Here is a 12,094-nt window from a genome sequence, read left to right as displayed (position 1 = left end):
ATATTTTACCAAAATCCTCTTGAGTTGGTAAGAAAGTCCTACAAGTGTGATCCAGGTATTGGGAGTCAGGTGGGGAGGCTGGATAGTTCAGGATACACCTGGCCAAGGTGAGAATATCCTGTCTCACAAAACAAACAATATGTCCATCAGTCACTCATATAGTCATTCAAACAATCAGTCATATAAAACTCTTCATAAGGATGCAACTAAAATTATTCCAAGAAATAACATTGAAACTTGGTTACTAAGGATGTGGAGATGTGTGGATGCAATCTGGGGAGAAAAATATGCTAGACACCAACAGTCAAACAACTAGAAAAAAGGCAGGATGGAAGAATGCTTCAAGATTAGTGTAACAAACACTGATCCAGTCAGAAATACATACTTGGGAGTTTTGTACATAGGAAGATAGATAAATAAAATCCACAGAAACTAATTAGTAGAGAAAAAGTGATTTAACAATGGAGGAAAGAAACTCCTGGACACCAAATGAGAATTGAGGACTAACCATAAGCCACTTCCACGAGTCTCCATTCTTGGCCCCAAGGTAGCATCCAGGTCCTGGGAGGCAGTGGCAACAGCCTGGAGATGTTTTGCTCTGACTGTGGCAGGGATGGACACCTTGGCTCAGAAAATAAAGACAAAACAAACATGTCAACAAGAAATATATGGTTACAGAAACGCATGTACATACATGCCCAGGGACTATTCTGATGGATGATGCACACATACAAAGTAAGAAATACACAATCAACTCACTAAAAATGGAAATGAACACACACATAAATCTCATCGAGAAAAAGATACATACAATATGAAGAAAAGCATATAATTCACCACAGCAAGAACAAGAAACCTTAGCACCATCTTTGATACTTCCACACAGAAAAGAGAACCCTGCACAATCAACTTGGGCAGGATACTCCAGGAAAGTCACTCTAGGAGAGTATTTAAAGAAAAAAGTCAGGCTGGAAGCATGGTTCAAGTCTAGGTGTACAAATTGAGTGAGATAGCAAACACACTTCTGCCTCAGAGAACACATCCAACTCCAGAAAAGAATCAAACAGAAAACATCATGAAAAAGACACTGGTGAGAGAGGAAGGGGGGGGTGCATATGTGTGATCCAGATACTGAAAGGCAGTAGATGTGGGAGGTGGCAGAGTTCAGGACATGTCTAGCCTTCTGAATGAAACCAGATTGGAAAAATCAACAAAAAACTTGTAAATAATGAAACACATTTTAAACAAGTATGAAGTATGTAAGAGTGTCAATGTGTAGAATTCATGTTAATTCTCTATGTGGAGGAGGTACTATGCGTGAATGTGTCTGGGTACAAAACCCATTGTGGATACCACTAATCAAACACTAAGAAAAAGACAGGCTGCCAAAAAGCTTCCAGTCTTCCTGGGATGTTCATGGAGCACCACATTAAGAAAACAACTAACGATGAAAGACACATGCATGCATACATACATCAGCGAATGTACATATGTTCATCCAGAAACCAGAGGATAAGTGAGCAAGCAAAGCAAAGGAAATAATCTAGTGGAGATCACAGTGAAGACCATAAAGGAAAATGAAAAGGGTTTACCAAAATCCTTTTCACTGGGTGAGAAACAGAGGCCCACATGTGTGATCCAGGAAATGGAGGCAGGTATAAATTCAAGACAGTTCAGGACAACCTGGCTGAGGTGGCAATACCTGTCACAGATAACATACAAAAAATGTCCATCAATTATTCATACAGTCATTCAATCAATCAATCATATAAAAGTCTAGGTAAGGATACAAATGGAACAATTCCAACAAATAATATTAAAACACAGTTACTAAGGAAGGGGAGAAGTATGGATGCAATCCGGAGAAAAAATATATTAGACACCAACAAACAAGTAGAAAAAAAAGGCACACTGGAAAGATGATGCTTCAAAACATCCAGGTTAAAATAACTACCAAGAATATTCTTTGGAGCAACCACTCATGAAATAAAAAACATACTTAGGATGGCAGTACATAGGGACATATACAAATTAAAATCTAAGAAATTAATTAATAAAGAAAAAATGAATTAGCAATCAAGGAAAGAATAACCTGGTGTTCAAATCCCACCACAGACCCCAAATGAGAACAGAGAAGGACTCACCACAAGCTGCTTCTGTGAGTCCCCACTAGTGGTGGCTAGGTGGTAATCAGTTCCTGGCCAGCAGTGGCAACAGGTTGGAGGTTTCCTGCTCTGACTGTGGAAGGGAGGGACACATTGGCTCAGAAAATAAAGACAAAACAAACATGTACCTGAGTGCAGAGTGCACACATATATACAAGGACAAATCACATGCATGATACATACATAGAACCAATAAATACTCAAAGAATCACTGCAAAGGAAATAAACACACAGGTAAATTCCATGGCTCAAAAAAAACCACACACAGTATGAAGAAAAGCATAAAAATCACCAAAGCAGAAACAGGAAACTTTAGTCCAACTAGGATACTTCTACCCAGGAGAACCTTGTACAATCAACGTAGTCAGGAAACTCCAACACATTAGCTCTACTGATGTATTTAAAGAATAAAGCCGTGAGGAAGCATGGTTGAAGTCTAGGAGTGCAAACTGACTGAGATAGCAAGAACAGTTCAGCCTCAGAGATTACATCAATGTTGAGATAAGAAACAAAAACAAAAAGCAACCTAAAAAAGACAACTGTCAGACAGAATGGGGAGTCTGTATATGTGATCCAGATACTGAAAGGTGGCAGATATGGGAGGCTGCAGATGTAAGAACATGTCTGGCCTTCTGTATAACAGACAGACTCACAAAAGAAAACAAACATAATTATTGAAACACATTTTTCCTGGAGCTTGAATTCAGGGCATGTGCACTTTCCCTGAGCTCAAGACTAGCACTCTACCACTTGAGTCACAGAACCATTTCAGGCTTTTTCTCTTAATGTGGTGTTTGGGAATCAAACCCAGAGCTTCATACATGCCAGGAAAGCACTCTACCACCTTCCCAGCCCTTGAAACCCATTTTTAAATAACTATGAAGAATGTAAGTGTGTCAATGAGTAGATCTAATGCTAATGCCCCATACGGAGGAGCATACAATTTGTGAACATTTCTGGACACAAAAATGCAATGAACACCACTAATACAACACTAAGAAAAAGCCAGACTGCAAAAATGCTTCAAGTCTTCCTGGGCCATATATGGAGTGCCATATTCAGAAAACAACTACCAATCAAAAGACTGATGCAGGATGAGTGAGCACCCAAAGCAAAGAAATCATCTACTGGAGATCACAGTGAAGACCAAAAAAGAAACAGGAAATGGTTTACTAAAATCTTCTTCAGTCAGTGGGAAAGAGAGGCCCATATGTGTGGTCCAGTCAAAGGGAGGCAGGTATGGAGGCTGGACAGTTCAGGAAGCACCTGGCCAATGTGGCAATACCCTGTCTCACAAAACAAACAATATGTCCAGCACTCACTCATACATTTGTTGAATCAATCAGTCATATAAAAGTCTAGGTAAGAATGCAAATCAAACAATTCCAACAAATAATATTGAAACTCACTGAGGATAGGGAGATGTGTGGATTCAATCTGGGGAGAAAACTATAATAGACACCATCAATAAAACAAGTAGAAAAAAGGTATGCTGGAAGGATGCTTCAAGTATTCCAGGGACACTACTTCTGGGCACGTACCCAAATGATCACTAACAAGCCATAATAAAGCTACCAGCACAACTATGTTTATCGCATCATAGCTAAGATATGGAACCAACCCAGATGCCCCTCACTAGATGAATGGATCAAAAATATGTGATATATATATATATATGCTTCCATCTATGCTTCCATCAGAAATAATGATACTGCCCTATTTGTTAGGTAATGGAAAGTATTGGAAAAAATCATATTAACTGAAGTAAGCTGGACAAAAGAAATATAGGTACCATGGTTTCCCTCATTTGCAATAATTAGTATACATCTAGTATAATTTTATCAGATGAGCAGAAAAACTCAAAAGCTATGTACATATGACCATATAAGATGATGCTAATTGCAATGAATACCAAGCTATGGACACAAGAGGTCTTTCTTTGTTTTTGTTGTTTTTAATGTACTATGTGATTTTTTGTTTCTTTTGTATTTTCTTCCCCTTATGGTATATCCCCTGTTGTCATTGTACTTGATTTTGGTAACCTGCATCTTGTATATACATTTCTATAATTTGGGGAGGGGAAGGGGAATAACAAAACAAGTACACAGGGTAACCCATTGTAACAATGATACCCACAAAACAGTATATTGGAAATGAACTTCACAACTTCAGGGAGGGGGGAGGAGTGAGGAATGTGGGGAAGTAAAGGGATAGTGGGAGAACAACAAAGGAGGGGGTAACAATGCTTGTCAAGAAATGTACTCATTACTTTACTCATGTAACCCCTCTGTACAGCATCTTTGCTATAAAACAAACTTTTAAAAAAGACTTCCAGGGACAAATAAATAACAAAGATATCTATTGAAACAAACAGTGATGCAGAAAGAAACACAAACTCAGGAGGTCCTTACAGAGTTTTATATATAGGTAGAAACCACAGAAATTAATTAGTAGAGATAAAATGCATTACAATCAAGTAAAGACCAAACTGGAGTTCAAATCCCAGCACAGAGTACAAATGAGAATAGAGGACTCACCACAAGCCACTTCTGTGAGTCTCCACTCTGGCCCCTAGGTGGCAACCAGGTCCTGGGAGGCAGTGACAACAGGATGGAGGTTTCATACTCTGACTATAGCAGGAAGGGACACCTTAGCTCAGAAAGTAAAGACAAAACAAACATGTCAGTAAGAAATATACATCAGCCTGGTGCTGGTGGCTCACGCCTATATTCCTAGCAACTCAGGAGCCTAAGATCTGAGGACTGCAGTTCAAAGCCAGACCAGGCAGGAAAGTCCATAAGACCCTTATCTCCAATTAAACACCAGAAAAACAAGTGGCACTGTGGTTCAAGTTGTAGAGCACTAGCCTTGAGCTGAAGAGCTGAGGGACAATGCCCAGGCCCAGAGTTCAGGCACCACAACTTACATAAATACATACATACATACATACATACATACATACATACATACATACATACATACATACATAAATGTCTAGGTAAGTATGAAAATGGATCCATTCCAAGAAATAGTACTGAAACTCAGTTACTGAGGATGGAGAGATGTTTGGACAAAATCTAGGGAGAAAACTATACTAGACATCAACAATCAAACAACTAGAAAAAAGGCACGCTGGAAGGATGCATCAACACTTCCAGGGACACATATGGAACTAATGAAACAAACAGTGACCCAGACAGAAATACAAATTTGGGAGGTCAGTACATAGGTATACACGTAAGTAAAACCACAGAAATTAGTAGAGAAAAAATGAATTTGAAATCAAACAAAGTAAGTCCAGGATTTGAAATCCCAGCACAGATGCCAACTGAGAATGGACAAGGATTCATCACAAGCCACTTCCATGAGTACCCACTGGTGGCTGCTAGGTGGCATCCAGGTCCTGGGAGGCAGTGACAACAGGCTGGAGGTTTCCTGCTCTGACTGTGGCAGGGAGGGACACCTTGACTCAGAAAATAAAGACAAAATGAACATGTCACAAATACATGTATGTAACAAATATAGGAATACAGAAACACATGTACATACATATGCATGGAAGATTCACATGGATGATACATACATAGAAACTAAGAAATATATAAAATCACTAAAAATGGAACTGATCACAAAGGTAAATCCCATGGCTGAAAAGACACAGAATATGATGCAAAGAATCTCAATAACCACAACAAATATATGAAAAATTAGCCCAAACTAGGATCCTTCACTTAGTAGAGAGAACCCTGCACAATCAACCTGGGCAGAAAACTCCAGGAGATTCCCTCTAGGACTGTATTTAAAGAAAAAAGCCACACCGGAAGCATGGTTCAAGTCTAGTTGTGCAAATTAACTGAGACACCAAGTACAGTTCAGCCTCAGAGATCACATCCAAGTTGATATAAGAAACAAAAACCAAAATAACCTAAAAAGGACAACTGTGAGACAGAAAGGGGGAGTCCATATATGTGACACAGATACTGAAAGGGGGTAGAAGTGGGAGGATGCAGAAGTTAGGACATGTCTGGCCTTCTGTATAACAGGCAGACCCACAAAACCAAAAGCAATAATTAAATACATATTTAAGCCAGCGGAAAGCATGTAAGGGTGTCAATGAGTAGAATTCATGTTAATAACCCATGTGGAGGAAGGTATAATCCTTGAATATGTCTGGGCACAAAAATCACTTAGGCACCACAGTAATTAAAAAACAGTAATAAACAGTAATAAAAAAAAAGTCAGGGTCGGGCTGGGAAGGTGGCTCAGTGGTAGAGCGCTTGCCTTGCATGCCTGAGGCCCTGGGTTTGATTCCCCAGCACCACATAAGCAAAAAGAAAAAAGCCAGAAGTGGGGCTGTAGCTCAAGTGGTAGAGCACTAACCTTGAGCTGAAGAGCTGAGAGACAGTGCCCAGGCCCAGAGTTCAGGCCCCATGACCGGACCCAAAAAAAAAAAAAAGTCAGGGTGCAAAGATGATTCAAATCTTTCTGGCACATGTATACAGTATCATATTCATAAAAAATACCCATCAAATCATAAATGCATCAATAAAAGTACATACATTTATCCAGAAACAATGGGATATTGAGCAAGCAAACCAAAAGAAATCATCTCATAGAACTCACACTGAAGACCAAAGAGAAAAATGAAAATAGTTTACCAATCAAAGGACATATGCATGTATACATGCATCAATAAAAGTGCAGACATTTATGCAGAAAGCACAGGATGAGTGAGCACCCAAGCAAAGAAAATCATCTTGGCCAGATCACAGCCAGACTCACAAACCACAAAACAAAGGAACAAACATAAATATTGACATATGAGCTTAAACAACAATAAATCATGTAACTGTGTCAATAAGTAGAAATCATTTTAATCTATTTTAATGCAGAGGAGGCTATGAACCCTGAAAGTGCCTGGGCACAAAAATCCACTGGATACCACTAATCAAAACGCTAAGAAACGCCAGGCTGCAAAGATGCTTCAAGCCTTCCTGGGCCATACATGGAGTACCATGTTTAGAAAACAACTACCTATCAAAGGTACATGTATGCATACATACATCAATAAAAGTACATATGTTTGGGCTGGGAAGGTGGCTCAGTGGTAGAGTGCTTGCCTTGCATGCCTGAGGCCTTGGGTTCGATTCCTCAGCACCACATAAGAAAAAAGCCGGAAGTGGCACTGTGGCCCAGGCCCAGAGTTCAGGCCCCATGACCAGACACCCCCCCCGCCAAAAAAAGTACATAGGTTTATCCAGAAAACACAGGATGAGTGAGAAGCATAGCAAATGAAATCATCTAGTGGAGATCTCAATGAAAACCAAAAAGAAAAATTAAAAGGGTTTACTGAAATCCTCTTCAGTGGGTGAGAAACAGAGGCTCACACATGTGATATAGGAAATGGGAGGCAGGTGTAGAGGCTGGACAGTTCAGGACACACCTGTCCGAGTTGGCATTACCCTGTCTCCCAAAATAAACAACATGTCCATCAGTCACTCATACAGTCACTCAATCAATCAGTCATTGAAAACTCTAGGTAAGGATACAAATGGCACAATTCCAAGAAATGATATTCAAACTCAGCTACTGAGGATGAGGAGATATGTCAACACAACATAGGGAGAAAATAAAAGTGGACACCCACAATCAAACAACTAGAAAAAGGAAGGCAGGAAGGATGCTTCAATACTTCCAAAGAGGTAAGGGCCCAGCTCCAGATGTGCTGAGGAACTTGGTTCAACTTCTCCCCTGTGGCCTCTCCCTGAGCTTCAGACCAATCCCAGAGAGCAATAAACCATGAACTGGAGAGTGGATTATTTCTTCCCTGAGGAAGGAATCAATGTTTCAAGAGGACACCTAGAGCTGGACTTCAACATTGTCGATAGGACAGATGAAGAGTATGTCTCCAATGACAGTGACATCTACATCCTCCAAATCAAAGAGAATGGGGCTGCAGCCCATGATAGGCAGCTCCAGAAAGGTGATACGATCCTCTCTGTAAATGGCCAAGACCTAAAGAACCTGCTACACCAGGATGCTGTAGACCTCTTTCATAATGCAAACTATGCTGTGTCCCTGAGAGTGACAGGTGCAGAATGGACCTATATGACATCAAGGTGAAGGGGAGCCAAATAGTATTCCTGTAGCTGTGATGCTGTTGCCACTGTTTGCTCTCCCCATGGTATCAGCCTGGACCTTCATGAAATGCCAACAACAGCTTTGAAACACTTGCTTTCTGCCAGAGCTGACAGTGAAGTTACATTTCTCTCATGCTCCTTCTCTGCTATTCTTCCATATCTTTTCCCCTCTCTACATAACCAACAAATGATTGAAAGTGACTTGATTCCTACCTAGAACCTTGCTGTTCAAAATCTCCAAGTGTTTATGTCCTAATTGAAGAGTAAATATATTCTTTGAAGGAAAGATGGACATAAGCTAAGACTTGTTTAGAACAAATGGGAAATCACGTAATTTACTAGGACTGACAATAAAAATCAGCTACTACCCAAAGAGAGAAAGATCCAGTCTTCCTGCCACCATGTTTACTCCTTTTTTCTTAACTGGCATAAAAGGCAAGGTGTATGGCATAAGGGGAAGAGAAGTTTTTACTTAATGATCTTCCTTGGGAATTGTTTGTGGCCATTACTAAGAATTTCTAACTTCTTGAGTGCCCATGTTGGACACAGGAGAATTAGAAGAGATTTTTACTTTAAAAAAAAAAAGCAAATGGCATATAAAGGATACCCACACTCATTCTTATGTGACAGTATAATATTGATGCCTTATGAGAATTACAGAGGTGAGGAAACTACTTTAGTTTCTGATCTAAGAGATGATCACGATTTAAGAACTTTTAAAGATCTGTTTTGTAGAGCACACATAGTGGATGAGGAAACTTTCTAAGAGGGTGCTCAGAGTCAGAAAAGTAATATCAGAGGCAACTAATTGAAAATTGTATAAGAACAATTTTCTCATGATGCCTATGGTGATCTTGAGGTAATTTATAAAATAGCTCAGTTCAAAGCTGATCACTCAAAAATTCTTTGAGATATTCAGATAAATGTTATCAAGCTCTATGCTACCTAATGGCTTTTGTGGTGCCGCCTTGTGCCACGATGCCATAGTTCAGAGATGGAAATTATCTAATAGAGATCACACTGAAGACCAATATGGAAAAAGGAAATGGTTTACCAAATCCTCTTCAGTCAGTGGGAAAGAGAGGCCCATATGGGTGGTCAGGCAATGGGAGGCAGGTGTGGAGGCTAGACAATTCAGGACACACCTGGCCAAGTTGGCAATTCCCTGTCTCACAAAACAAACATGTCCATCAGTCATTCATACAGTCATTCAAACAGTAGATTATATAAAAGTCTAGGTAAGGATGCAAATGGAACAATTGCAACAAATAATATTCAACCTCACTTAATTGAGGATGAAGAGGTGTGTGGACACAATCTGGGGAGGAAAAAATGTAACAGATACCAACAATCAAACAACTAGAAAAAAGTCATGCTGGATGGATGCTTCAAGACATCAGGGACACACATGGAACTACTGAAACAAACACTAATCCAAACATAAATGCATACCTTAACGGTCAGTATGTAAGTACATATATAAGCTAAAACCACAGAAAATAACCTGTACAGGAAAGGTGAATCAACAATCAAGGAAAGAAAGTCCTGGACACCAAATGGGAATTGAGAAGGACTCACCACAAGCCACTTCCCTGAGTCCCCACTCTTGGCCCCTAGGTGGCACCCAGATCCTAGGGGACAGTGGCAACAGGCTGGAGGTTTCCTGCTCTGAAGACAAAACAAACGTGTCAATAAGAAGTACCTGAATGAAGAATGTACATATATGCACGAGGTTGAATCACATGCATAATACATACACAGAAGTGAAGAAATACACAACGGGATCACTACAAAGGAACTGAACAAACAGGTAAATCCCATGTCTTGATTAACATAGAGTATGAAGAAAAGGATATAAATTGCCACAGCAGAAACAGGAAATTTTAGCCCAAACTAGGACACTTCTACTCAGAAGAGAGAACCATGCACAATCAATCTGGGGAGAAAACTCCAGATACTGAAAGGTGGTAGATGTTAAGAGTCTGCAGAGGTCAGGACATGTCTGGCCTTCTGTATAACAGGCCAACACACACACACACACAAAAAACCATGTAAATACTGAAACACATTTTTAAACAATTATGAAGGATGTAAGTTTGTCAATGAGAAGAACTCATGTTAATGCCCCATCTGGAGGAGCTTATGATCTACAAATATGTCTGGGCACATAAACTCACTGGACAGTACTAATCGAAAACTTAAGAAAACACCAGGCTGCAAAGATTCTTCAGGTTTTCCTGGGCCATATATGGTATGCCATGTTCAGAAAAAAAAATACCGATCAAAAGATACATGCATGCATCCGTACATGAATAAAGCACATACATTTATCCAGAGGAGGAGTGAGCAGGCAAAGCAAAGGAAATCATCTAGTGGAGATCACAGTGAAGACCAAAAAGGAAAATGAAAAGGGTTTACCAAAATCCTCTTCACTGGGTAAGAAACAGAGGCCCACATGTATGATCCAGGAAGTGGGAGACAGGTGTGTATGCAAGACAGTTTAGGAAAACCTGGCTGAGGTGGCAATACCCTGTCTCACAGAACATTCAAAAATGTCCATCAGTTACTCATACAGTCATTCAAACAATCATATAAAAGTCTAGGTAAGGATGCAAATGAACAATTCCAACAAATAATAGTGTAGCACAGTTACTAAGGATGGGAAGATGTGTAGATGCAATGTAGGGAGATAAAATTGATGCTTCAAGACGTCAAGGTTGAAATAATTAGCTAACATATTCTTAGGAATGAATACTGGTACAAAAAGAAATACATAGTGGGAGATCAGTACATAGGTAGATATATAATTTAAACCAGAGAAATTAATTAGTAGAGAAAAAACGAATTAGCAATTAAGAAAAGAACGTCCTAGTGTTCAAACCCCACCACAGACCCCAAATAAGAACCGAAGTTTGGCCACAAGCCACCTCCATGAGTCTCCACTGGTGGCCACTAGGTGGCACGCAGGTCCTGGGAGGCAGGGGCAACAGGCTGGAGGTTTCCTGCTCTGACTGTAGCAGAGGGACACGGTGGCTCAGAAAATTATCACAAACCAAATATGTGAACAAGTTATACTTGAATACAGAATCACAGGCACATACATATGTAGTGAGGTATCAGACATCAATACACTTACAGAAAACAAGAAATATACACATTCATAAATAAAAATGGAATTGAACACAAACGTAAATCCTGTATTTATAATTCACATAAATCATGAAAAAACAATGGAAAAAATGCCCCATTGGATGGATTTACCTGCAGCCCATCCTGCAATTCTGGAATTCCAAATAGCGCATACAGGACAATTTGCCTGGGCAGAACATTCCATGAGATTCTTTCCTTAAATGTGCTTCAAGAAATAAGCTAGTTTTGAATCATTGTTCAAGCCCAGTTATGAACACTTTGTGAACTACAAGCAAGAGTGTGCCTCTGAGATCACATCCAAGTTGAGATAATAAACCAAAACAAACAGCAGTATAGAAAGAAAAAACACTATGAGACAGAATTGCCTGTCCATATGTGTGATCCAGATACTGAAAGGTGGTCGAGCTCTCTGCTCTTTTCTAGCTCTTTCCTCTCTTTTTTCTTTTTTTTGGGTCCGGTCGTGGGGCCTGAACTCGGGGCCTGGGCACTGTCCCTCAGCTCTTCAGCTCAAGGCCAGCGCTCTACCACTTGAGCCACAGTGCCACTTCCGGCATTTTTCTTTTTGCTTATGTGGTGCTGAGGAATTGAACCCAGGGCCTCAAGCATGCAAGGCAAGCGCTCTACCACTGAGCCACCTTC

The 12,094-nt window shown here is 40.0% G+C and overlaps 1 pseudogene; it reads left to right on the top strand.

The window, feature by feature from the left end:
- Positions 1-7,964: 7,964 nt before the first annotated feature.
- Positions 7,965-8,391, top strand: LOC105997860 (annotated as a pseudogene).
- The last annotated feature ends 3,703 nt before the right edge of the window (positions 8,392-12,094 follow it).

This window comes from Dipodomys ordii, unplaced genomic scaffold (assembly GCF_000151885.1).
Source record: "Dipodomys ordii isolate 6190 unplaced genomic scaffold, Dord_2.0 Scaffold154, whole genome shotgun sequence".
NCBI lineage: Eukaryota > Metazoa > Chordata > Mammalia > Rodentia > Heteromyidae > Dipodomys > Dipodomys ordii.
Note: the sequence above shows the minus strand (reverse complement) of the source record. Positions and strands in the feature narration are given on the sequence as shown.